General features: G+C 36.3%; 1 protein-coding gene and 1 non-coding gene across 4 annotated transcripts in view; one reads left to right on the top strand and one right to left on the bottom strand.

Moving 5' to 3' along the window:
- dlgap1b (discs, large (Drosophila) homolog-associated protein 1b) overlaps positions 1-27,891 on the bottom strand; it is a 99,393-nt gene that overhangs the window by 58,923 nt on the left and 12,579 nt on the right. For all 3 annotated transcript variants that reach the window (XM_028004774.1, XM_028004775.1, XM_028004776.1), the window contains exon 2: positions 4,327-4,412. The gene's annotated coding sequence lies outside the window, so the exon portion shown is untranslated. The remainder of the gene's footprint in view (positions 1-4,326; positions 4,413-27,891) is intronic.
- Positions 19,194-19,265, top strand: trnad-guc (transfer RNA aspartic acid (anticodon GUC)). Its single transcript has one exon. It is a non-coding gene; the product is annotated as a tRNA-Asp (tRNA).

The raw sequence follows: 27,891 nt of genomic DNA, 5'->3' as shown, positions 1-27,891 counted from the left end.
TCAAAATAGCCCCTCTTAATACCTTAATCCAAAAATGTATTAAGCAAAGTGCAGGAGAAGGCTTAGAAATACCTACAATTTGTACAACTTAACAGCAGTATATCATCCCTATAAATTGTGTGAAAAGTCATCACTTGTGTCAAAATGATTTTTGGATCACATTCACAACCACATCACAGCTTCATAATTCTGTCTCAGAAATATCATCTTCTTCAGAAATCTATTTTTGCCATTGAGTGTTTTGTCTATTGTCTTTGCACACAGTGTAAAAAATGAATCACAACATTCTTCATTAGATACTCCATCTGAACAAATGTGTCACGGCATCTTCAGTAGATTATCTGAGACTGTGTTATATATTGTTAAACTGAGCAGAAATGTAGAAGTGAATGCTGCATGAGGAAAAGATTCAACACTCTCAAACTGTCAGCTGTGTATCCAATATTCCTCTGCATGTCCAATCATGCACTTCACGTTCCTTTCTTCATTACGGCGTGTTTTGCTTTCACCAACAATCATTTTCCAAGCTTTAAGGTTCATTTTCTATCTTTGCACAGTTCCTATCCATTGGCTGTGCATCATTATCACCAGATCAGAGTTGTGAGGATTCAGTCCCCAATTACTCACTAGCTTGCACTGTACTCCTTTTAAACATTCACCTCTGATGTTGTAATGAATCATCTTTCATCAGTTTAACATCAAAACCTTTGGTATGTGAAACGATTAAAAAAAGACAAAGCAGCTCTGAAGAAATATTGGACACAATCTATGCCTCCAATTCCCGGGCCTTTTCTATTTTTTAATGCTTCCTTTGATACTCAACTTTGTGGCTTAGAGTTGGAAAGAACATGGCTTATTTTCAAATAGCCTTCAATGATGACCCATGCAAAGGCAGTGATATGTTCTCAAGTGGTAAGTAAGCTCTGCTTGCAGTAAATCCAGTTATTTGGCCGAATTCCTTGGCCTGAGGATTCACAGTTGGCTTGCAAACTAAAGCTGATCAGAAAAGAGCCGAGCCATTCAACAAGTTACAATTTTCCTCAGCTAAAAAAAAAAAGTAAACTTTTCAAAAATATGTAAAATTATGAATTTGTATCTTATTTAACAGCTGCATAACATTTTTACATAAAGCAGAAGGAAAAAAAGATATATATATTTTTTAAAAATTAGAGCTGTGATGTGATGAAAAAAGGTGAATCTGCAGTAACACTGCTGAATATTGAGACCACCAAATAAATCATAATCCACATTTTCATAAAATTTTATTTTTTACATTATTTCAATTCAACAAACGTTATTAAAATCCTCAAAACGTTTTTCTAAATTAATACTACCCAATGAGCATATCTGTGAGCTAATTCTGACATTACCACCCGTTTTACCACCTATCAAAATTAATCATCTGGTTGTCTGCAAAGAGTTTCCTTTGACTTCATGGTCTGGTTATTGTCATGATAGGTGCAACAAATCATGAGACTACATCACCTCAGGTGTGTGCCATTTTTAAACCGTCGATTGACTCGGTTTGCCTTGTGTTGACATACATTTTTCACATTTGATTTAATGACAAAACTGAAAAAAAATCACATATATAGCTACAAGTTTGTTTTGCACATAAAAAAATATCTAAGAAGAAAGGTTGACATTTGATTTTAAAGGACATCAGTTTAAAAAGTCCAGCAAAAATATTTCAGTGCTTTTATAGTTTAAATAACATATTGCAATAAAAATGCATTTCAAGCAGAAAAACTATAGTGTTTGATCTAAATAAGCTTCTATACATAAATCAATTTAATAAAGAACAAAAAAGGATTCACGGAAAATATCTAAACTTCACACAACCTGCTAGGAAATTTATTAATTTCCTTTGAGTCTCAAACTAACTTTGGGGTATTGAAATATATGATCAAGGGGTACAAAATTCACAAATTATTATTTATATGAATGGCAGATTAACATTAAAATTATTTTCCATTTAAGTAAGACGTTTGACTGCCTTCATGTTGAAAAATTCTAGAGAATTTTATATACCATTTAAACTGCTGACTGGCTTTTTGCATTTTAATTGAAAAATGTCCGCCTTAACTGTATACAGTCACATATATAAACAATTAAAATGTTTATTTCAATACGTTTTCTTTGTCAAATAAAAACCACCTTTTCAAAATAAGTCTTAAGCAGGTATTAGACATAATTTACTTTAGAGAGTCAAAACCCCAGGCATATGTACAGTTTATATGTATCTAGTTGTTACCATCATTTGGGCCATTGCTTTCGCCCTTTTGTATAGCTGTAATTTGGTGCTTTTAGGCAAAAATGACGATAAAGTGCACAGCTCTATAGCATCCATCAACAAGTCGATACAGCAAAAGCTACTATCCTAGTGTCAGATTATGAAAGTATTAATGTTTTTATAAATGTGTCCCTAAATCCTTGGCTCTGCCTTCTGTTTTGCTTTCTGCACAACACTGCAAGAGTGCTAAAGCTTATGCCTGGCAAAGAAAACATGTTCAGCACTTTTACTTGCTATTAGGCATTTTTGAACACTTTGTCCACTTGTAAATCCCACCACTGCCATCTGCTCTGTCACCAGTTATCATTGCACACAAACAGGAAACATTATTTTACCCAAGCAGCCTCAGAAAACCTTTTATTTTGTCTGTAATTTGCAGTACCTCTCATTCCAGAATTGTCCCACGATCTTTATCTTCCTGACATTTTTTTTTCCCCAGACCATCAGTCTCAGAGATATCTTTGTGTCTCTCTCTCATTTCTGCTGCTGATTGTAACCTGTCAACCTTGACAGATGCGTTTCTACTGAAGATGCACCATAGCTGCACCACAGAAGATGGCTCTCAAAAGGTCAGAGGTGAGTTATGAATGTGTTGACATAAATTTGATATTGTACATTTCAAATGGTTTATTCACTCTGCGGTATTGGATTGTTCATGTGCGACACTGTGGCCAAAGCTATACATCTTGAAGACTGCTGTGCAGTGCCTGGTAAAAGTATTTATGCTCTGTAATGTTTTTCTCATTTTGTCATGTTACAAACATAAACTTCGGTGCATTTTATTGGACTTCTGTATGAGAGTCCTGCACAAGCTAGTATATAATGTGAAATGAAGAGTCAATTTTATGTGATTTTTTGTTTTACTCTAATAATAAAGATATAAAAAGTGTGTTGTGAATTTTTTTATTTTAATCTGAAAACCCTAAATAAAATCCATCCACTTTGGAAGCTTTTGCTATTCAAGTACTTCAAGAGTTCCCCCTGAATGATGAGGTTCTTCACCCTAACTGAGTAAACTTGGAATAAACCAACTTTAGCAATTTGTTTCAGGCATCTTGGTTTTTCGGTCGTGGTTCATATCCAATGACTATAGCTGATGGTGGATCATGTTAATTTTCTTTATGCTCTGCTCAAAGAAAATTAACATGTGACTCGAGTCTGTCTATTCATCTCCTGGTTCTTCCTGCCATCTCTCCTGAACAAGACACTAAGGTTCCCGAACTTCTCCCAATGAAGGGGAGACTGACCCCCAACCCAGAGGAAGCAATCCACGTTTTTCTAGCAATGAGAAAAACGAGTTGACTTTCGTTGACTCAAGTGTGAAACAGCAGATGCTTCACACTCAGCTGCGGTCCACTCCAGGGAACAATGAAGATCACAGCCTGAGAATGCCAACATAATCTCATCTGCAAAAAAGGAAAGCTGTGTCCCTGAGGCTCTCAAACCAAACCCCTTCCTTTCCACAATGACACCTTGAGATCCTGTCCATGAACAACAGAAACCTCGGGGGCAAGAGGCAGTCCAACATGCACTAACAACAAGCTTGACTTTATGTTAAGAATGCAGACACGGCTCTCGGTTAATTTATACAAGGACCTTGAAAGCATGTCTTACGGGAAATGGTCTCTTTCAGAGCCACAAAACACAAGTGGATGTTACAAGTAATTTTTTTTTTTCCGACATAGGAGTGTGGATTTGTTTTGCTCCATTTGAAGCAACTCTTCAGAATGTAAGATTGTTTAAAAGTGTGACTCAAAGAATACAATGTGTGTACTTGTACTTAAGAATTTGAAGAGGTTTAACTGCTGTTTTGTCTTTGTGAAAGATTGAAAAAAAAAACTACAATTACAAAACACCTATAGGATTTTTCTCTTAGACTTCAAATTTACAGTTAAAAGGCACAAACACTTTTGCACCAAAAACACCTTCATCAAAATATGTGAAAAATTTAAGGTATAAATACTTTTGCAATGCACTGTAGGAGTTGTAACAGTCACATGAAAAGCATTCATCCACAGTCGTAAGTAACTCACCTGCTTTATTGTTTCATCTTTGGCATCTTTTTTTCCAGTTTCTCAATTCCACACTCCTTGCCGTCTGCATTTCCACATTTCTGCACCTTGAATAGAATAATAAAAAAAAGAAAACACACACAGTTAGGGTTTAAGAATTCATCACAACACATCAAAACACTCGTACAGCCCCCCATCTCCCACCCCCTTTGTGGGTAATGTGTTGGTCCATGTGCCATGTGCTCATGCTGTGCTGTTGCTCTCTGCTCTCTTTCCTGCACTCACTTCAGAGTGCACCGCATGTGTTTCATTACTGGTGAAATGCTTGGTGACAAAGCATGGTGTAATTCTTCAAAAGGCATTTTTAAGAATCTATGCCTGCTTTTAAGATGACCTTGAAATCAAAAACTAGGAAAAAAACCAAACATAAAATGGTCTGGATTAATGACATTAAAATATGTGCATACCTAACTAAGTCCCATTTAGTTTTAGTGAGAAAAAAAATCTGCGCCAACATGTTGGTTTTGATCCTAAAGCCCCGCCTGCTTGGAAAGCTGCAAACAGAAACGGAAGGAGGGAGGGGATGTGCAGAATTCATTTTAAGCCTATTTGCACTTGCTTAAATCTAGCATGTCAAGTCCTTGAGGTATTCTGAAAGAGAGTGAAAGCCAGCCTTTGTCTCAGAGAAGTGGCTCCTCACTGCTGAAAAGTAGAGCGAGCAGATTGCGTTTACCTTCCACTTCCTATAGCTTTTATCAATGGCCTAGCCTCTTGATTTCCCCCCACACAAAGGTAACGCAAACTGATTTTGTCTTTGGAGGAAACAGAACCAGACAAAAGAAAAAAGCAATTATAAAAAAAAAAAACACAAAATTGATGTTGTTAGTAAATTAGGTTGAGCAAAAACAACAATTTCCTGATACTCTATGAAAGTGGCATTTAGTTCAGCGTGGGGGCACTGAACAGATGGTGGTCTGTCTAACTCACGCCAGGTGGAACTGGGATAGAACAGGTTGCACACACATATACACACATACTATCTCACAGGTCAGAGGGAGGTTACTAATACTCCAGTGAGCACCAGAGTCTTTTTATAAGGAGAAGATGAAAGTGTAGGTCAAGCAAAGATAGTGTGAAATCCCTAAAAAACAAAACAAAGAACATAAACTTTATGTCATGTAGATAAAAAGAATCTTATTCATCCATGCATCCAGAGTAACTTAACAGGCAAGTCCTCTAACATTGGTTACTTGGATTGATGTCATCTACTCATGAAATTTGTGTCACATTAAGCCTGATCAGGTATCGCTGCATGTCTTCGCTCACAGCAGACATGATGATGCAAAAGCAGAACTTTTGAAAGTAGAGCTCCAAACACCTCCTAAATTAAGATTAACTGGGTTTATCTTGTTTTTATCTGTAAAGAGGATTATTACCACTTAGCATTACACCTGACATCTGGTTTAAAGGAAGTTGAGTGGAACAGCTTAACACTTTGAGACGCTCATTTTTCTAAGTGCTAATACTTAATATTAAGATGTTTTTGGAGAGGTTTCTGAGAAAAAAAAAAGATTTACCTGTCCAATGAACCCATCTATCATTGAAACATAATAAAACAAAGAGAGGGTTTGGTTGAATCTTCAGCTTTACTTTTTCCTTTGGTCCAACATGGGAGATTATTAAAAAATCCAGGCCCTTTCCATAGTTGATGTTCACACATGAACTGAACAGTGGGAGAGTTTCTGCTGGAGATGCTCTCCACTGGGAGTAGCATCTGTTTAAAGCACCAAGGGGGCAGGGCTTAGTGCTAAAAATACACAGTAGAAATCATTTTTAGCTTTTCCCTTTACTTCACACCATAAGAGAATATGCGACTCCCTGATTTTTCACTAGCTTTTAAATGTATTCTCAATGTCAAAGAGATTACAAAAAGTAGAGGTCAACAGATTGGCCTTATGATGCAGAAACTCTTCTCACCAGTTTATTTTCACCTCACTGGTTCCCAAAGAAGGTGAAACGTCATATTTTCTGTTATTGTCTGACAGCTGCTGGATCTCGAAAAGTTTGGAAAACCAAATTTTAATGTTAAGAAAGAAGGGTATCACACTTTCACTACTATGCTTCCCCTACACCACCAATTTTAGCCGTAATTTTAAGCAGTTTGAAATCAGATGTTTTACAGCTTCTCTATGCCCTGAAAGGATTCAAGTGAGGGAATTTTCTGTTCAAAGACATGCAAACCACATGGCATGCCATCCTATCCAATCACTTTAATCTGTTGTATGACTATGCATGTATATATTGGGTGGAGTCAGAAAAAGTCATCCATGTACAATTAGCTGTTAGGGTATTTTTACACCTGATAGTCTAGTAGACTCGGTTCAATTGGGGACCAAAATTGCAACATTTGTTACATTTTCAGCTGGTCCGATTCGCTTTCACACTGCACTGTGTCAAACAATCCAAACTATTTGAAAAACCTGCTCATACTCTCACCTGTAGTGGTACTCCACCATGAGCCACTGAAGAAAACAATACGAAAACATTCAAAGATGACAAGAGTGCAACTTCCTTCCTCACAAAATGCAAACAAAAATGGATTAGCGTCAGATTTTAGCAGTTTTGTGATTTCTATTTTGTCTTCGATCTTGTATTTTCTTCTTATAGCGTTAGACTTGCATGTTTGTTTTGGTTGCATTGACTCAGAGTGCACTGTACTATAGTTCGCTATAGTACGGTGCACGGTCTCTGGTCTGCTTGCCTTTACATATGCATTTCACCAAGACCGAGGTTTTTAGCTTGGGAAAATATGTCCTAATCTAAAAATCTAAAAACATTAGAATAACTAAATATATCTCCTAAGTTAAACATTGAAAATTAGTGTCTCCTCTCTTTTTGCCATATTATACTTTCATTAAAATGTAATATGCCACATATCAGCAAGTAGTTAATTCAGCCAAGACAGGAAAACCACTGCATCTAAAATTGAAATCTTAAAAACTGCTTGGGGTGTAAAAACATGTACCGTAATATATTTATTGTCACTTTCTCTCCCTTGAATTATTTTCACCAACTCTTCCAGGGAAAATGTCCATTTAACACACTTTGTGCCAGCATACATTTAACACATCACCTAAACAAAAGCACAGAAACAGGAAAAAGGGAGGAGCAGCAATCTAGAAAACAATATATCAACTTACAGTAAAATTAATGAATAAATAACCAAGAGAAAAGCTTAAACAATTACATAAGAACCATTGTTGGCACACTATATACTTTGAACAACAGTTTTAAATTTCTATCTTAAACTGTGCTGCAAAAGAAACAGAGACTCCATTATTGCCATAATTACATGTACAGAAACATGAATAATATTACAGTCATTATATATATTTTTAATTAATATTGAAATTCAGCAGTGGAACTGCAGCGGCAACTTCCCAGTAGATCATACCTGAAGTCTAAATAATTTATCTGTGTTAAATTATTTAAAAAAAGAAAATGATTGACCTATCCAAAAAAAGAACAACTTGTAGAAAGGAAGTGGAAACAGAAAAACTGAGAGGAAATGAATAAATTCTCTCCACACGAAAAAAAATCCATTCTCCTGCTTCAGAGGAATACAGAAATAGCTTTTCCAGTAGTCGTGAATCTCTGAGCTCAATCAATGAACTAAGCGATACATAAAAGATGAGGCTGTGTTTGACCTGACCATGGAGGTGAAGGGAGGGGAAGTGAACTGCTGAGCCTGGACTGAAGGAGATGGCGATTTAGACTCTATCAGCGGATCCTTTGAAGTTTTGGCAGCTGAGGACGGGGTGTGGATCAGCCCGTTTGCCCCGCTGCATTAACCCCCTCCAAGCTTCAACTATGCTCGCACGACGTCAGCAGCAGCACCAGCTGGCTGCCAGCCAGCCCAGCGTGAGGCATAATCTCCACTTTTGTGTAGCACAAGTCCATTATACAAAACCAAGATTCAAACTTCAGCAGCAATCATCACTGTGCTTAGTAATATTTTCACAGCAGTATAATTTCACACCTGACAGCAGCAGGCCTCCTGTTGCTGCTCATTTCTGGACGCAGATTAAATTTGTGGAGCAAGAGCTTGTGACACTCAGATGTTATTTTGATTCCTTATCAGTAAGCAGGAACACCAAAGTGACAAAACAAAATCAAGATCAGTGAAGATCGATAAACACACTGACAGAAAGATACAAAAACACACTGAAATTATGCCTGATTGATTAAAGGAGGATGACACTGATAAGTAAATTGTGTACAAACAGCCCAAAGACCTATACGTTCAGAGGCTAAATTATCAACAATCATCAGTGTGGAAGTGATGACTGAGTCGGATGTTTTCAGTGTCATGGAGGCATTTAAAAATGAGGTCAAATGTAAATGTAACAGGCTGAAGAAGCTTCTACAAAGGAATAATATTTTCTACAGTCTGTTTACTTTGCCTATTACAAACTAGATGTCAACACATAACATTATAAACACATTACAGCAAAATTGCTCTGTTGCTTTTGAAGAGTCCAATTCTGTTTGCCATACAAGAACATGGATCAATCTTTTAAAAATGTCCGCCCCCCAAGTGGATACACACAAACACCACAATAGTAACGCTAGCAACACTTATTTCTAACATGAAATTCCGAACATGGTTTACATGTCAACATCACTATATCCCTTTTACATGCCGTCTTACATTGCCTTTGGTCCTAAAATAGTTATGATCATACAGAATCACAGCCGTATGGTACGGTAACTGGAAAATAAAGAAGGATTGACCCAGTGTTTTGTTGTCATTTTTTGTTTCCTAAGGGAAAACTGGAATCAACTTAAATTTGAATTAGCAGATCAGATCTTTACAAAAGTGGGGATCATGTATTCACAGCTAAATTCATGATATTTCCAGATGTAAAAATAATGTTTAACATTTGGTTTTATCACCTCATAAAATATAATTTCAAGCCAAGTCACTTACTTAGTCTATTCATATGCAATGTTTACTATTTGCACCATCAGCATAGATCAAGTAAAAATCAACTATAGAACATCTCTCTAAACCCTGAAAGGCAAATGTATGGACAAGCAGAAAGCATGGAAATAGCAATGATTGTGAGCTTTTAAAATCTCATCTTGCAACAGAAAAAAAAAAGAAGAAAAAAAAAACAATCCGATTTAGTATAGAACCAAATCTTTATGTGATTAAAGTAGTTCCAGATTTGGAGTAATAAAACAGTAGGTGATTAAACTAACAGACTCATCTGATGCCACAGTCTCAAGTTTTTTGGGTTTTTTTCCCTTTACTCTTGAGGAAGCTCTGAGCTGCTTAAATGCACCGCTAGGCCCCTGGGTTATAATGAAACTTAAACACATACCTGCCTGGTCAGTCAAGATTATGTAAGGATGAGTGTTTGACTGTTTAATCTGTAGTGTTTGTCCAAGGACAATAACAAGACTACAGTATTTGCAATTGAAATGTAGGGAATGATTTGGAGGGCAGATGGGGGTTGATGGCACCCCACCTGGTTTTTTAGACTTCCAAAGGGCACTTTTAATGAATTCACAGTGGTGCAATGTGAAAACCCCAACACTGGTGACAGGCACTCATTTATTAAAAAGCAGGTGTTTGGCTCTCTAGTGTTTTTATATGTACATTTATATAATGCTTATTCAGATATTGGTGAAGTGAATTCAGGTCTGAGTATTTTCAGGATTGGATAAAAATAATTCTTCATCCTCAATGTTTTTGTTACTCTCAAAGTTATTTTGAGGGTATTGTGTCTCTTGTCTTTGGAAACAAGGGTTTTAGACAAGTGTTTTGTGGTGCAGCTACAATGATATGACTGACAAACAAGGAATCCTCTGGTGAAAGACACTACACACAATTGTTTTCTGGAGTAAAATAGCTTGATTCTAACACATTATACAAGTCTTTCATTGGTTTGATTGTGATCAAAGATTGCATCTGTCCAACTAACCCCGCTTTTCTCAAAGTCTGGATTTAATCTGTGCATTTCATGCAACAAATCTAGTCAAATAAAAGTACCATTTAAACTGATGCTCATGGGGAAAGAGAGCAGTAACAAAGAGTCTGTTTCTTTTTCTGCTCTATGCCAGCCTGTCCGTGTAATATGGCCTGTTGAGATGAAGCTTAGATCTCCGCAGACACACACCTGAGTGACAGAGATGTGATCGGAGAGCAACATACCATAAGTCCTAAAAAAAAACTACACATCACAACTTTCACATCACGGAACAGTTTTCTAAGCATGAGTTGGTTAGTTTGAACACATTAGTAATTTTAGGTTAATATCTAAAGATATTAAAGATTGATCTTATGCTCCAAACAAATAACTGTAAGCAGAAAGTAGAAATAAAAAATCATTTTCTTGTACATTTTAAGCAAACTCAGAAAAAGGATTTGCTCATCACTACAATTTACAGACATTTGGCCTAATCTACAATTCAATTTCAACAAGACGACTGTGAACCAGTATGCTAACATCTCTTCCAGGATGTCATGGAAAAGACATCCTGGAAGAAATGTATAAGATTAGGGCAAAACTCCAGATACTATTTGCCAACTAATCTTCAGTGAGCAACCCAGCTTCAGATTACGCAGGTGGTAATGGGCTGCTGTCGTGTGTCCAGTTTACAATAGGAAAACTATCACAGCGTCACAACAGAGAAAAGAGCCAAACACTTTGTAGCATTAATACAGCATCATTAGGAGCCTATATGTGTCATTTTAGAAAAATCCCACGATACAAAGTGGCCTATAGACATCCCCCCTTGGGGCAAAATTTTACTATCAAGAAAAGTAGATACTGCAGCATCCAGAATGCCACTCTTGGAGTGAGCTAGATCATAATACCAATACAGCCCTTGAACTGGCTTGAACTGATTAGGACTCCATATTGACTCATGGCTAGTCTTAAAATACTCAGATAAGCATTTGAGAGAAACGTTTTGACCCCTGTTATTGTCTGATGACTGAAAGGAAACAAGGTAAAACAAGAAACCATGCAGTTTATTTATATGTATAGATGTTTGTTGATATAAATTGACCCCAGCTTCATAACTGGATCACACCAGTGATTTTGTGAAGTACTATTCTTTCGGAAAGATAAAAAAGGCTATTCCTCTAAACATGATATTCTTCTTTATGATGAGCTACTAAAACAGTTCTTCATTGTTCCTGCAACAAATTTAAATTTTTGACACCACTGTCAGTTTATGTTAGATCAGATTAAGAGTTACATTATTTTTTTTACCTAAGGACAGCAGTCAGTCAACTAAAATCTTGGAATGGAGAGTAAAAGCCTTTAGTGCCAATGCTGTGAAACGAGAAAATAGAAACATATGGCGCATTATGTCTGACTGTGTGACTGTTACTGAGCCTGGGAATGAAATGAATACCAATGTGATATTTATGGAATCATAAAAGGCAATACAAGAAACATTCTACATTGTTCTGCTTTCTCCAGACTGACTCAGTGGATACTGATGGCTGAGAGTATACTCCCATTGTAGCTTCTGAGTGGATCTATGTAGATGTGTTCTCATTATCATTGTTATTGTAACATTAGGTAGCTTATATGAAAGAAAATCTAATTTTCAATCCAAGGTATTGCAACCAAAGAAACTATATATCAGGAAATTTGTCAACTGCTATTTTTACATTATTTCACAAATCACAATGCTGAAAAAAAATAGATTGTTTTTCTACCCATAACCAAGTAATTTTGTTACTTGTTTTATATCAGGCATTTTGGAGTGAGAAATGAACCATTAAATCCCAATGGTTTAGGAAAAATAAGTTAATCACTGACTTATTAAAAATGTCACAAAAATAACAATAAATTGCCAAGAACAGCACATCTTGAACATGAGCAAAACGCACAACTGGCTGGGATCCGCAGCTTCAGTACTCGAATGCCTGGGAGATCTTCCTGGAATTTTAAAGATTAACAGTAGAAAAAAAAATCTATAACCTCCAAATAGTTACTGCTGACCCACCTAAGACAGACCAGCGGGTTGACATCGTTAATGCAGCTAAAAACATAGTAAGGCTAATATACCTCCTGAAGCAGAAACAACTTTTAGATTGTAAGGTATTGCAAATGGAATAGATACTGGTCAGAAGGGATGTAAAGAATCACTGAGTATTGTTGACATGGTTTCTTACCCTCTTTCAATTGTTCAATGTCTACAACAACATATTTAATGTGCATACTCTGCATAATTCCTTGTCATCAAGTCACGTTTCAAGACAGTTCCACTGTATGTTGTGAATTATTGAAAAAATGACTATGTAACCAGCAATTGTTTTGTTCTGACTCACTGGTTCACCAAGGCACAATCAAAATTAAATTGAAAAAAAAAAAGATACACGTGTGCATAAGACAATGAAACAAAAAGATAAAGTCCAATAAAAATGGAGCTAATCAGAGGTTAGAAGGAAAGACTGTGTGCCCTCAACTTGAACACCAAGGGCAACAAAATTCCACTTTGTGACATGTCAAATGCACAGAAAATCTTAACAGAAGGAATAATGATTTAAACTTTCAGTTATCCATCCTGAGCTTAATTTCTGAAGGGCAAAAACAAATGGCGCATTTGCCTCTCATCTCCACACGTACCCAGCATTTAAAATTCTTTCTCATGCATAGCTGGACTTTCTTCCCATTTTTACTTTCTTGCCTCTAGAGAAGAACTCGTTTGATCTTTTCTTTCTTACTTCATTGCCCTCAACTGCCCCGAAAGGGTTGGTGTAACCACAAGCCAACTTTTCAGAACCTGTTGGGCAGTAGTGTTACTATAATACAAAACACACAAACATACGTACATGCCCGCACACGCACACCCACGCCTGCCCACGCACACACACATCCCCACGAGTAGAAAAGTGTGTGCCTTGCTGCAGCAGATCAAGCAATAGTCAGCACTAGTGATTTCATGCAAATTTTAAAAGTTGCCCTAGGCTGTAAATGATTGGCATAAGCCGTTGGAAAGGGGAGCATGCAAATAGCAGTGGAAGAGAAGGGTGTGCTCAGTGATTAAGTGGAAACACAAACTGGGGCCTCTAATCAGACCAAATCAATGTGGACTAATCCCGTACCAATTAAGAAACTGTGGTTGAATGCCCCGGACATAATTCAATTTCTTTTTGAGCTCCTGGTGTGAATGGATTGATTGAAACCTCTGGATGCAAGCCAGCTCAATAAAAGAAGCAAGAGCCCCCTCCACCCCTTCTGCAGAAAGATCTGATGGTATTCAGGCTTATTCTGACAGCAGGTCAGACATCAAGTGTTTATCTCTTGTCCATAGCTCAATGCTCAGCAGCTTTCTGATAAGATGAAAAATAAAATTTATACGGTGGAAAAGGGGAAAAGTAATGACGAATAAGATGGTGGTAAAGTGATGACATTTTTCCTCAGCCTGATTAGGCTCTTTTGTCAGGTTCTCTTTTATCTGTCTGTGGTATCCTCTCTCTTTCTTCCTTTCTCAACCAAAACCTTTTACTGATTATTAAAAAAAAATCTGTGCACAGATGCATTTTCTGCTTCTCTGTCATGAGTAGACCATCAAAAGGTGAATTATATTTCTGACAGAAAGACGCAAACAAGGCTCAGGATGGAGACTTTGCCTAGAGCTAGAGACTGAAAGGGGACAGAGACAACAAAGAGGGGTACATTTATTGAAATAAACTACTTGGTTCTAAAAATCTTCCAACAATATGTGCTCTTTGAAATTTCTTCTGGCACTGGATTACAAATCACAATATCGGCTAAGTTAAATCTGTTCTGAACTTGAAATAACTGTATAAGACTGAAGGCGTTGTTAAAAAAAAAGTTTTCCAAGTACTCCTTTTAGCAAAAATATTCAAGAGACGAAATTCAACTGCTTCAGTACATTATATACTGATTTTTTTTTTTTTAAATCACTGTCTTCCTATCTGGTTTTTCAATGTACAACAGATCCAAAAAAGTATTGGTTAACAGTGATGCATCTAAAATGTTTTCTTCTAGATATTACATGATCTTCTGGATTGACTGGTATAATGGTACAGTGGTTCTGATCTTACTTGGCAAATGCTTTTCTGTAATTCAGCAAATCCAGAGTCAATGCAAATCACATGTGGGGTTCCTCAAGGCTCCATTCTAAGGCCACATATTTGCTCCTGCTAGCTAAGATTATGGAGTACTAATTCATCGCATTTCATACTAATGATATGAGATGCACAAAACTCAGCACAATGAGGCAAGAGATGTTTATTGGCAGATCACCTTACTACCCCTCACTACATTAGTAGAACAAAATATTTTCCATAAAAACATACAAAAAACTGAGGAATTATTTTATTTTCACTAGGTTAGACTTTTGTCAGTGTCTTTAATGGTGTAAAAAAACATACAGATGCAGCCTGAGTGTAGATTGACATTATTCCAATTAATCATATCACACCAATACAAATGTTAAAATCCTGTTGCCTTATAAGATGAGGAATGTTTGTTGGTCTAAATCAGATAACTTTGGCTGTAAGAGTTGCTTAACATGTTAAATACATGTAATTGCAATTTCAATGTGTGCAATATTGTAATGGCAAAGGACTGCTTGGTTGCAATAGTTGGTAAGCTGACTTTCTGAAGCCATAAATTTGAACTCTGCTTGCTTGTATAATATTTTAACTGTTGGATGGACCTTCCCTGTCTTTTTTGCCTACATTTGATCAAGCCAGAGAAGTTAAACCTCAGTTAAATCCTGCAAAAGAAAGAGAAGGGAAATGGCAGTAATTGCAATCATTACCATCAAAATATTCACTAAAAATATCAGATTCATGTTTTTGTAGAATCATGTAGCAAATTACATCTTGGTTGTTTGTTTTAAATTTTGCTTTAACATCTTTTTTCTAAAGTGATGCTTTAACATTATTATAGCGATTCTTTGAACATATTTCAAGTTATAAGACAATTTTTCTGACTTCGGTTTCTTTATTTTACATGAAGCACTTTGAAATGGCCTTGCCATGCTTTTGTGCCTGTGGCAGAGTAAATTATCTGTCATTTGCAACACTACGGAAAGGAGGGGAAACTGATACATAGAATGTTCTTTGAGTGTAGTGCCTATTCTCAGTCACACCATGTACTGTTCGGCGAATACAGAACAGCTCTTCAAATAAACAAAATAAAGACATTCTATTGCAAGCCTTATTCAAACATCAATTACATGAATGACTTTCACAAAAGGTCTCTTCAGAGTACATCCAAAAATAAATGTGGTTCTCAGAGCTGTACACCACTGGACTCCATAGAAAAGCTTGTTCTGAAACTCTTACTGACTGAGATATTAAAGATTAAAAATATAAAATACTCCACAATGAAAGATTTCTTCCAGATTTTTTTTGCTTTGAAACACTCATTTGCTTATTTTGTTTAGTAGGAAGATGTCCACAAAGACAGTAAGAGGACACCTCCCACTGTGAGGGTTGGACTTAGAAAAATAGCCAAATCAATGAGGGGAGTGTTAGAGTTGCAATCATGGCCTGCATGCAATATTGCTGAGATTAGAATAGAGAGTGTGATAACTTGTGTTAAGGCTGCCTTAATTTGATAGACCTGCAGGTTTGGGTCAACTTCATATTAATGATTGTTGTAGGATACTAGTGTGGACTACAATTTGCATCACACAAAGTCTAGAAAAGATATCAATCAATCAAGTTTTTTTATACACATACTCCTACATGTGAGGCAAACAATGAATTTCTGCTTCACACAGAAAAGGAAATGGCTGATATGTAAATTCCACCAACAGATATAAAGCTGTCTTACTGCTCCCACTGGCATTCCCACAGCTCTTTCAGTCAGGACCCCCAGGCCAGCCCCTCCTCTTTCACAGACAGAATACAACCCAAAAAAGTTGCATATCAGCAATATTTTTTCCGTTGCTTAGACAGAATGCTGAAGAAGGGTTACAATGCTGCTATGAGTACAGAAATAGCTTTGCTCTATAACGGGAAGGGAGCAATGATAAATCTGTCCAAGTCAGAAGGGCTTACTATAGTATCTGTTGTGTCAGAAGCAACTGAATCCAACTAAAGTTAAAAAGAAAAATGTATGAACCAGAGATGCACTTTGCAAAAAGAAAGACTCCAGACTTGACTCGGGTCATCATCTCACCAAATCTGCGTGTAAGGCTGCTAAGTGAGGATTATTTAAGTAAATTATTATAATTGTCCACTCCAAGTTAATGGAGTCTATACAAACTCCAATAACTTGTCATGGTAATTTTCTGCAAAGTACGTAAGGGTTGTTCTTACGGTTTCTTCTCAGAAAATAGAGTAAAAGGCAGCTGCCAAGCTCATCTTTTTTCATATAATGGTCACAAATTCCAGATACAACAGTTGTGATGCGCATAGTTGGGAAACCAGATTATATTTAAAATCATCCAGTAAACATCGTCATAAAAATGTTCTGACCTGTTTTTCATATTAAGTTTTAAAGCATTATATTGTTGTTTACCTTAATAAAGACTTTTTTCTTAAACAGATTCATTTATAATTGACAACAAAATAATGTACATGACATTTAATGCATTAAAAAAAATCTCTCAAATGGAAAATAATTAAAAAATTAAGACAGCAAAACTGAATCAAAAATAGATGGTGATGTATATCACCAGATAGAAAATCCTAGAGACAGACCATTGCAGAATATAAAAAAGCCAGCAGGCGGAGCATCTCTCCATTCATCTTGTTGACACCTACAAGCTATGCATGACAATCCCAAGAAGTAGACAGTACATGGTCATTAAATCTGTGTGTACACAATATGTGCAGCCTCCTCTGAAATTACTACACTGTGTGTAACCATGGACAGTTGTCTGAGTTACGACATTAATGCAGCAGAGTGTGACATTCATGCAAGAAGAGGGCTTGATTATTAGAACAAAACAAGGTTGAAATCTCATCACCAGACAAGTCCATGTTTAAGTGGCTATGTGGGAATATCTCTGGGACATAAGAAGCTAGTTTCCATGCAAAACTAAATCAGGTTTATGATAAATTCAAGGAATGGCATGCATGTAAAACAGGATTTTAATAGCAACATAAATGCCAAAAAAATGTGACAGTACAGGATTACAGTGTAAACATTACAGCACACAACATATGTTTTAATATGTTGGAGGGGCTTTACTTTGAAAGAAATCCAAATGCAAAGCTGGATCAGGCATTTTATTATCCAGAAAACATGTGTTTTCCCTCAGAAAGGCTCTCCACGCTGGTCGTTGAGGAGTCTTGATCTCTCCGTCTCCTAATCTAAAGTGAAGGTAGTAGGGATATCAGAGGGGAATTTAAGGGGATTACACAAGCTGAACAAAATAAGGCTTAGTCAGAAAACTAGAAGATCTGCTGTATGCACAAGGACATGTAACACACAAGAAATTCCCGTGTGAGAAAAGTAAATGAATCATATTTTCTGCAAAGTGGAATATGTGTAATACGAGCTCTTGGCACTGTTCTACTGTGACACAGCAGAGGAGACGTGATGTTATTTTAAAGGAACTTGACTATAAATGCTTGTACCCAACATGGATAATCTTTAGTAGAAAAAATAAAAAGAGTAAAGCAGTGAGTTAACCGTTTGTATTATTGATCATCTACTATAAGAGTTGAAGCATCAGAAAAGAAAAACATACACTGGATTAAAAAAACAACAAGAGGAAAAACCTTATGTAAGATATTATAATATTTTCATTTAATCAAAACAGATAAATCAATAGTTCTTTGCCAAGATTCACTACAGATTTGGGTGATTCCCAAGTCATTTTCAATATTTTATTATGGACATGTGAAATATATTTAGTCTTTTGTCTGTCCACATGAACTCCTGCTCCCACTGAACTCTTGGAAAATATCAACCTCCTGGTACCTAGGTAATATGTTGAGTGATAAACGTTCCTTTCTCCTCCATGACTTTATTCCATCTCTTATGAATTATCAGCACCAGATAAACTACTCAGCCCACTACAGACATTGTGGTATCTTGGCTGTCGTGACATTTTCCAGTGATTTTTAATGAGCAACAGTTTACCAGCGTGGTTGTTGCAGCCTACAAGAAGGCACGACCTCTGGAAACCCAAGTGTTGTATAGTCAAGTTTGATCCTGGTGTTTCTACAGTTTTTTGTCAAAATTACAAATCAGACTCGAATATTCTGTTACACTGAGAAGTGTGGTGTGGAAAGAGACGCAAGTAAATCTTGGCTGTACAGCAAACAAAGTTGGTCTATTAAGTCTGATGCAACACAGCAGATTTCAAAGATGGCAGCCTTTCCCATCAGTCCTCCTGCTACATCCAGCAGTCCACCCATACACTGGTTAAATCCCACCTTCTCAATTTACATTGGCCAATCACCTCAACCTTCTAGAGTGGAGAAAAGGAAATAACGTTGACTTACACATACACAGTGTAAACACTAACAATTACTTATCAATAATAAAATATCAAACAAAATCCTGTGTGTACAAATGCACAATTTATAAGTCATTTTATTATTTTAATTACTTAAAGCTTCAACTAATCAAACTCCAGATCTTATCACTGTACTGTCCATTAAACAGATGGGTTTGAGGCTGGCCTCTTTAGCAGGGATCCAATATGGCTGCTACAAAAAACACACCCACAAGGTAGCAAACATTTCATCAGAACATACACAGAATGTTCATTTACACACTCTAGAATTAAAAGGAAGGTTAGAGAAAAACATATCGCTTCTTATATTCATTCCAGAAGAATCCATTTGATGTTCTTAAGCCATGTTGTAGCTAATTTGACGGTATGCTGAGGGTCATTGTCTATTTGCGCTCTAAGTTAACTCCTCGTTAGTATAGTGGTGAGTACCCCCGCCTGTCAAGCGGGAGACCGGGGTTCGATTCCCCGATGGGGAGTGAAGTTTGTTTCAGGTCCCTCTTGAAAATGAGATCTAGATCTCAACGGGGTTTACCTGATTAAATAAAGAAAAAAATTAAAAGTTTCTTGCTTGTGACTGGAGATATTGCTTTGGTATTTCCAAATTTGGTATTACTTCCTGATGTTAAGTGCATAAGTCCTTACTGCAGCAAAATACCCACTCAACATGGTGCTGCCACCCTCTTACTTCAAAGTTTGAGTAGTGGTTTCACGTTTCTTCCAAATACCTACAATTTTGCTTTATCGGACAATTCGCCAAGAAAGTGTTTTTGTTGACTTTTGACTTCATTTGTTCTTTACGTATCTTAAAAGATGTGAACATGATCGTATAAACACAACATTGCCATCTCTCCAAAAGCATTTAAAAACTGTATTTTGACTTTTTATATTGCTTTTGGAGTCCATACCTCCAGCAAACATTGGGCAAGAGCCAGACTACAGCCTGAACAGATCACCACTCCATCACAGAGCAACAAAGGACAAACAACCATGCACAAACTCACTCACTCACACCTCAGGGCAATTTAAATCAATTGACCTAATAGCCATAATTTTTGAGAGTGGGAGGAAACTGAAGACCTGGAGAGAACCCATGCATACACAGGGTGAACAAGCACGCTCCATGCACAGAGACCCCGGGTAAAAATTTGAATCCAGGACCTTCTTGCTGCAAGGGAGCAATTGTTTTGACTGTATAACACCGTACGTTCACAATAAAGATTCTACTTATTCATGACGAAAGAAGTAACTAAGCAACAAAAGGCTGCCAGAACTGATAGAATAAAAGCTCTAAAAGGGAAACCCAGAAATACCGTTAAGATGATATTCTATGCAGTTTGTTGTCCTTAAAGAAAATTGCAGCTTTTTACAGACTGCAATTTTTGGATATTACAGCATATTTTGAGCTCATTTCTGGCATTTAAATGCAACTTTGCTTAGGGTTTATAATTTCCACTGTTTACTAGAGAAAACACTAGAGAAAATGTACCAACTGCTCCACTTATGCAAAGTAAGTTTTAGCTCCATATCTTGTGACTCAAAACAACCTGATCATTAACTGCTAGTCAATTTTGCTACATATCCGTTTTAAACACTTCACCCAAAATTAGTCATGGGAACGATTATTACAACAGAAATACACTTAAATTGTCACTCTCTAGTCCTAAAGGTCTAGTTGCACGGCAGGTTTTAAATACGTCGATGCTCCAACACAGCTCATCCAAATGGGTGAATTACCTCCTCAGCATGCCACCTGGCCCTGTAAAGGCTTGTTAATGAACTATTCAATTCATTCAAGTGTTGTCCATATCTGAGAATCTCAAACTAAAAGAATAGTGCTACATGATATTAGAAAACAGGCATTGCTGTCTTGCTAAATATTGCCATGATAATACCAGATGTGATTAAGCCATATATTCCCCTTCTCATCATTTTCCATCAACATAATTTCTCCACCACTCTCTGTGACCTTTACAATTTGGCCTCTGAATAGGCCAAATTGTAAAGGCCTGTTTACAATTTGGCCTTTACAATTGGCCAATTGTAAAGACCAAATTACAATTTGTTTCATAGAAACATATGTTTCTATGTTAGAACATATGTTTCTATGTTTCTACATAACATGTGTTATGTAGAAACATAACACATGAAATAATACATCCTATCAAATATTGCTTCCAAGCACTAAAAACAAAAAGAGAAGTAAAGACAAGTTTTTGAAAGATGGTTGTGGTTTTATCTATTTAGCAGTTCTAATTTGCAGCCATGTACAGAGAAGGAAAAGAAACATAATCTAAATCCAGTGTTTAAAATTTTCAGCTACCATCCACAGAAACATCCCAGTGACTGTTTAAGGCTAAATGTATCTGTAAAATAAGTAGGCTTAGAGATAAAGCCCCCAATGGCAAGAAAAGGAAGTTCTTAAGAAGAAGAGAGTCGTAAGATACTGGCATGTACTCGTAATCCAATAAACTGACGGCTGCAGCATTAAACTTATAGCTTGATCAGTCAATCTTTTAAATGTAATCCGTTGGAAAATATTGAATTATTACATAGACTGAAAATGAAACATTTTAAACCACCACATTTGATTTTAATAAGATTTAGTGGATAATACTCAAAAACATTCACTCTCCACTGAGAATGCATTGAGTTAATTATTCATGCTGACATCTGGCTCAGGCAATATGAGAATGTCTGACACATTAGTATGGCCTTATTGAGCCTTCAAAGAAATCAATAAACACACATTGACTCTTAGATAATTGTATTGCTCTGGGCAGACTTTAGCAGACACCATTTTTAAAGAGAAATTTATTCTAACAACTACAGTGTTTGTGTTTTATTTAATGTCTTCCTAACTTACAGACATCCAATCAGTGTCAGAATTTGCTTTGAAAACATTCTACCAGTTTACTGTCAGGAGAATAAAACTACCACAAATTGTGGTTGGCACTGAGTACAAGCTTAATTAGAATGTCTGAAAGCATGGTGTAATTTTAACAGGGTCTGCTCCAAGAAATTATGGCATGGCTTGACACCAAATAAAATGTTTTGGGTTTTTTTCTCCATCAAAAGGTTTTGTCCTGAAAATTAAATTAAATTATCTGGCGTCTGAATGCAGGAGAGATTCCAAACATGCAACATCAAAATTATAAGTTGGCAACTTCGCTAAAAATTATGAAGCAACAAAGTTTAAGGCTGAGAGAAACCTACTGTGATAAATTAGACAATTGCCGCATTTAGTAAATGTGACTATGCTCTAGCAGTGTGTCAAAAATGATCCAATATTGGAGTTTTCAACTCTTTATGCAACCTGCATGCAAAGCACAAAAATTAATGCCATTAAAATGGAATCCTTCTCATTACAAAATATATACGCATGCACACACCCCAACACACGCCCACGCACCCCTACATACATACATATATATATATATATATATATATATATATATATATATATATATATATATGTGTGTGTGTGCGCGCATGTCTACATAAATGATATGCATCTCCCTCTCTTCCATAAAGCTCCACCCTCTGACACGTCGAATCATTATGACAGTGACTGCTCATCCCTCGGGCTGCCTCATCGTCGAAGCTGGCCCAGATTCCATCAGATTATAGAAATGACATCACTGAGTGTGTTATTGTATTGTGCTCCGGCTTGCAAAGGCTATGTTGCATTCTTTCGACGTTGTGCTACGACACTGCTTTATCTGCTTGCACATTTCCAAGCATTTCAAAAGTACAAATATCATAGACCGAGCATGTTTACACTCAGATCATACAGTTTCTAAGCATTACACAAAAGCATTAACATTTAAGCTATATAACATGTTTTTTTGTTGTTGCGAACCCACAAGGAACTCATAATGTCTACATAATTTACTTAGAAGAAAAATGTATAAAATTGGACATTATCTTGCTTAAAATATTGCTTTTGTAAAACTGAAGTCATGACAAAGACAGGTTTATTTTGATTTGCCAAACCTAAAACCAAATTTGAATCTTCAGTTTATTTTAGAGATAAACCAGCCCAGTTGCAGACTTTGTGGTTGATTTCTCAACTCACAAATCACTGAGCAGATTAGTTTTGAGCAGAGACGTTCTGTCCTGTCAATTCTGACTTCAGTAAAAAAAAAACTACATTGTCTAGCAATTGAAAAATGAACCATCTTTGCAATAAATGAAACAATTATTTCTCAAACATAGCCAAAAGTTACAAAGTTGTCTCTCTCTGAGTCACTGAAAAAAGTCTGCAAATGCAGTAAAATCTTCAAAGTTTTGGGACAAAGGGTTCTATAAATAAAACACAACTAAAATGAATTAAAACACATCCTATTTACTCTTCTCTCTAAGGCATATTGTAGCTTACCAACATCTACTTCTCAAAATATGTGTATCATATTACAAAATGTTTTTAAAATAAATAATTCCAGAAAAAAAGAGTGATGTCCAACCCAACACTTCAGTATAAACATCAAGGATTTTCTGTTATCATTTACTGAGATATTGAAATATTGCAGTAGCCATAAAAAAGCCTGTCATGGATGATCATCAATTACTATATCAGAAACCTTGTCAAACTGTACGAGAGAAAGTAAGATGGCGACAAAGAGAGGTTTGTGTTGCACAACTTTACAGTTACAGAATGTCACTGACATTAAAAATAAAGACATAATTACTGTGGGTTGACATTTTAAGTTATTTATAGCACGTTTTATTTGTAGTAAATTTAGCAGAGTTAACATTATTGTGTTTCACATAGAGCCAGGAGACCCATATCTAAATTATGGGAAGCCCCTGCGCCTGCAGACATTTTCTTAACTAGCATGTTCCATGAAATGAGAAATTGTACTTCTCAAAAAGAAAAATCAACTGTGATGTAAAATGTTTAGCGTCCTGTTATCTGCTGTCGTCATGCTCTGTGCTGTGGCAGCCTGAATGATCATCTGACATGCCTAAATAGAAAATCCACTTTTCTTTCTCGAAAGTGTTTGCAAGTTTAGCATCTCCTCTGCCGACTTTTTAAGTATCTCAGCAAATTCAAAAATAGCTAATTAATCTTTTTCAATCTAGCAACTCCATTCACCAAACAGTGTTGTTGTCAGCACAGTGTATTGCACATAGGTGCGTTTACTGATCAGAAAAAGTTCACACAATTCAATCCAATTAATTCCAGTCAGGCAGATTCAGTTCATCAAAAAACTCAACAAAGAGTCGTTCATCTGACAAGCAGATTCAATCGACTCTGCACATCAAAGATTTAATGAACTTTGATGTGCACAATGAGAATCACTTATTTAATACGATATCCAAAAACACGAGAATTTGATCATATTAAAGTGATTTTACCTGAGCAAGACACATGGCCAACAAAGCACACATTTTATGAAATATATTAAAAGATGTCTGTAGATAAAAATGACCAATAAAGATTGTAACAAGCGTGCTTTGTATTTGAAGCATCCAGCCTTCCATTTGCAAATCCAAGGTTACTAAACGAATCAATGAGATATCACAGCAGAAATCGCAAGGTTCACCTTAACTGATAGAAAAAACCAAGGGGATTAGAGAAATTGTTCATGACAATACACTTTCTTTATTCAAGGTATTAAAGCTTTTTCACATGCATTGCTGCTCTTTCTGCAGTAGCATTTGCAAAAAAAGAAAAATGCTATTGCAAATGCAGTAGTATTTGCACATACACATACATTGTGTATGTGCAACATATTGTATGTGTTGCACATACATTCCACATACAATGTTCAGTCTTTTATTTTATTTATTAACCATTTGCTACATAAGACATGTGTGCAATGTACTGGTATATAATTTTAGTGGTTTATAACCAACCCTAAGTTTAAAGAAATGAGAAGGTTATTGTCATTCCAGATATAAAAAAATGCAGCTTTAATTCTGCTTCAATAGAGTTGTGGTCTTGAAGGAAAGAAGGCTTAAACCTTTCAGTTTTACAAATCAGACCATAAAAAGAAAAGAAAAAAACAACATTGTTGTACATTTTTTTAAAATCCAAACTCAAATGTACAAAAGCACAAAAGATTTCTTTTAAAATACAGTATGTGTTAAGAACCTAAGAACAATCCATGAAGCAAGAGCTTGTAAAACCACCTTCCACATGAAAGTCATCTGTATGACTAACAGTTACAGTATTGTGAAAATATTTTGCTCCTTTCTATTTTTACAAACTTTCTTATTTACATTAAGCTCAGCTTTTACTTAAACTTTATGAAAGAATGACAAACTTCAAATAGTTTAGAATAGGGCTGTCTTTCAAAAACTATAAAAAAGAAAAATGTACTTCCTCTGACTAGCTCAACTCCTATCTGCTAAAAAAAATATCCAACACTCATGGCTGATGTAACTTTAGTAAAATGTATGCTGGGAAAGTGGCATCATTAAAATCTTTTCCTACTCGGTTTCTTGAAGCCTGAGGAAAATGCCCCAGCTTGTCACAGCTACCAAAGCTGTTGGCCAGTGATGACCCTGACTAAGCCATGTTCTGCTGCATGTGCATTGTTTCTCTCTCTTTCTGGCAGAATCACCAAGGAGCTCTGCGTCTCTTCACGAATGCCTGTATTTCATGCTTTCAACACATATGCCTTTACCGTCAGTCTTCCAGGCAGCATGGAAAGCAGTTAGAGAAGGTGAGGCACAAGACAAAAAACAACTTTCTATTTTTAACATGTTTGTCACCGAATAAAAGGATTGCCTACATTTCATCATGCATCTATTACATTTCACTGAAAGGGCAACAAAAAAAGATAACCGATTTGTTTTACCTTCACAAACTACAGTGGAGAGAAGCCTGTCCATATTCTGTACATCTTTTTGAACAAACCAAAACCTTGGTACAGTGATAACAAAAGCCATATTTTCAAAATATGAACACCTGGACCTTTGACAAAATAACTGAGTGAAGTCGCTGAAGTTAGTGAGATGGAAATACAATGTAAGGTAAAGCTGAAACACAATGAGAGACATGATCCCAGACTCTGCCCTTAGTGAGGTACGCTAGTTGTTTAAACTCTCTCATGACTAACAAAGTTGAGCACCAACTCAGTGGGACACTTCTGCTCAACAAGAGGCAGTTGGAACTGTTAAATTAGAACTATCACATAACAAAACAGAAAACTATCTTGTATTGTTCATTTTATGTTTTGTAGAAATGTCAAAAGTCAAATAAAATTATATGGGTTATCGTTTTTTTTTCCTCTCAAGAGATGATAAAGTCTGTTAGAAATGAGGGGGCAGACAACTTTAAAGATATCGGCTTAGTAAGGTTGTGTCCTTCTCCACATCCTGCAAACACATTTATTGTATAACATGGGCCTCAAATTTCTGTTGCACAGCAGTTTTCATTAATCTAGAAATGTACATTTGCATTTGAAAATGGGTGCATGTGTGGATGTAAACAGTGTTCTTTCCACACAGTTATATGTTGTTACTGTTTTTGTATGCATTTTGAGAGGGAGAGGTTTGGAGAGATGATGACAGATGAATTTCGTTCTGTATACACCCTGTGCATGCAAAATGACTATAAAGTCAGTCTAAGTGTTCACCAGTACAGATAAGAAAGCATTGTCATATGCATGAAGAACTTAGTGCTGTCCATGGTGCTGAAATTATTTCTCACAGCTGCTAACTTTACTGGATGTTGTGAACATTCATCCATCTTCTGTTCCCTTTTTATACACACAAACACTCTTAACGAAGTCATTTGGCTGCACTCCCCCAGCCCGCTGATTAGAATACAAATCCAAAACCACCTATTATGCACATCTAGATTATCTCTCTATATTTGGTATAAATAATCTATATTATCTATACCAAATATATCGTTTTTTACCCGATAGCAATAACAAAACTAATTGCAATCAAAAACAACCATTAATCATCATGAATGATGCGTGTGAGAATGTGGCTATTCTTATTTATTAGTTTTTTGTCAGTTATTGGTTACTTATTTCTTACATTGTGTGTAAATTGTGAGACAGTTATTTTTTGTTTTTAAGCATATGCACTGACTGATGGCACTTTTTAAATTTCGTTGTTCTTGTGACAATGACAATAAAGATTTATCTATCTATCTAAAATGGAATGGTCTCAGAAACAGCTCAGTCAGAAAAGTGACCTGAAAAGTGGCAACTAAACCAGGAAAAAAGCTGGCTAATTCCAGAACATCCGCCCCATCACCCAGCCCAAAGGGCCTGGCTGAAGCCTGACCTCCAGCTGTCTGTTCATTTCTGTGCTCAATTAGAAAGGAACTCTCCCTATGCATGCACTGGATCTGAGCAAATGTGACCTTTTCTCCCTGCTAATTTAATTACTAGAAAATCCAGATGAAATTTCTTTGTCACAAATGGGCGGGTGTGGACGTCAAGGGTAGAGGCAAGCCGATATGAACATGACTAATTTGTTTCCCCACAAACTCATCTGCAGGTGGGAAGCTGGTAACAAAACAATATTAACCATTGTTCAATTTGTAAAACAGGGTTACTATGGTCCAACTAATATCAGCAGCAACATTATAGTTAAAAAAACAAGATTCAGCCTGGGAGTGAAAAACGGACTATACTGATGTGAAAAAATTGAGAACTTCCATTGAGAAACCTTGTTTTTTTCTTTCCAACTTTCAATGACTGCAATCATTTTAAAATAATTTAGGACAGCTATTATTTAGCAGTTTATTCTAAAATAATACGTGGCATTTATAAGTTTCCAGTTTATTTGGAGTGTTGTATTTTGAGCCACAAAAAGCAAAAACCAATGTGACCAACCCTGTTTTCTTCCAGTGGGTGAGATTTGACTAGCAGCGAGTGATTGTGCATGACACATATAAGCCAAAACTGTTACAACTTACTTATTATGGTCTCTTATGTACTTTTTTCAAGCCCTTTCCCTGCAGCAGTAAGTAGAAGGAGGAAAAATTACCCTTTTTTCCAGTGTAAAACATAACCCTAACTCTACCTGCTTTGCTGTAAGATAAAAAGGAAAGACAAATAATAGAGAGGCAATCTGGATGATTGGCTCTGAAACAAGGACTCTGTACTTCAGGATCCATTCATGTGGATTATT

The sequence above is a fragment of the Xiphophorus couchianus genome, chromosome 21, assembly GCF_001444195.1.
Source record: "Xiphophorus couchianus chromosome 21, X_couchianus-1.0, whole genome shotgun sequence".
Classification (NCBI taxonomy): Eukaryota; Metazoa; Chordata; class Actinopteri; order Cyprinodontiformes; family Poeciliidae; genus Xiphophorus; species Xiphophorus couchianus.
This window is presented reverse-complemented; position numbering and strand designations above follow the sequence as displayed.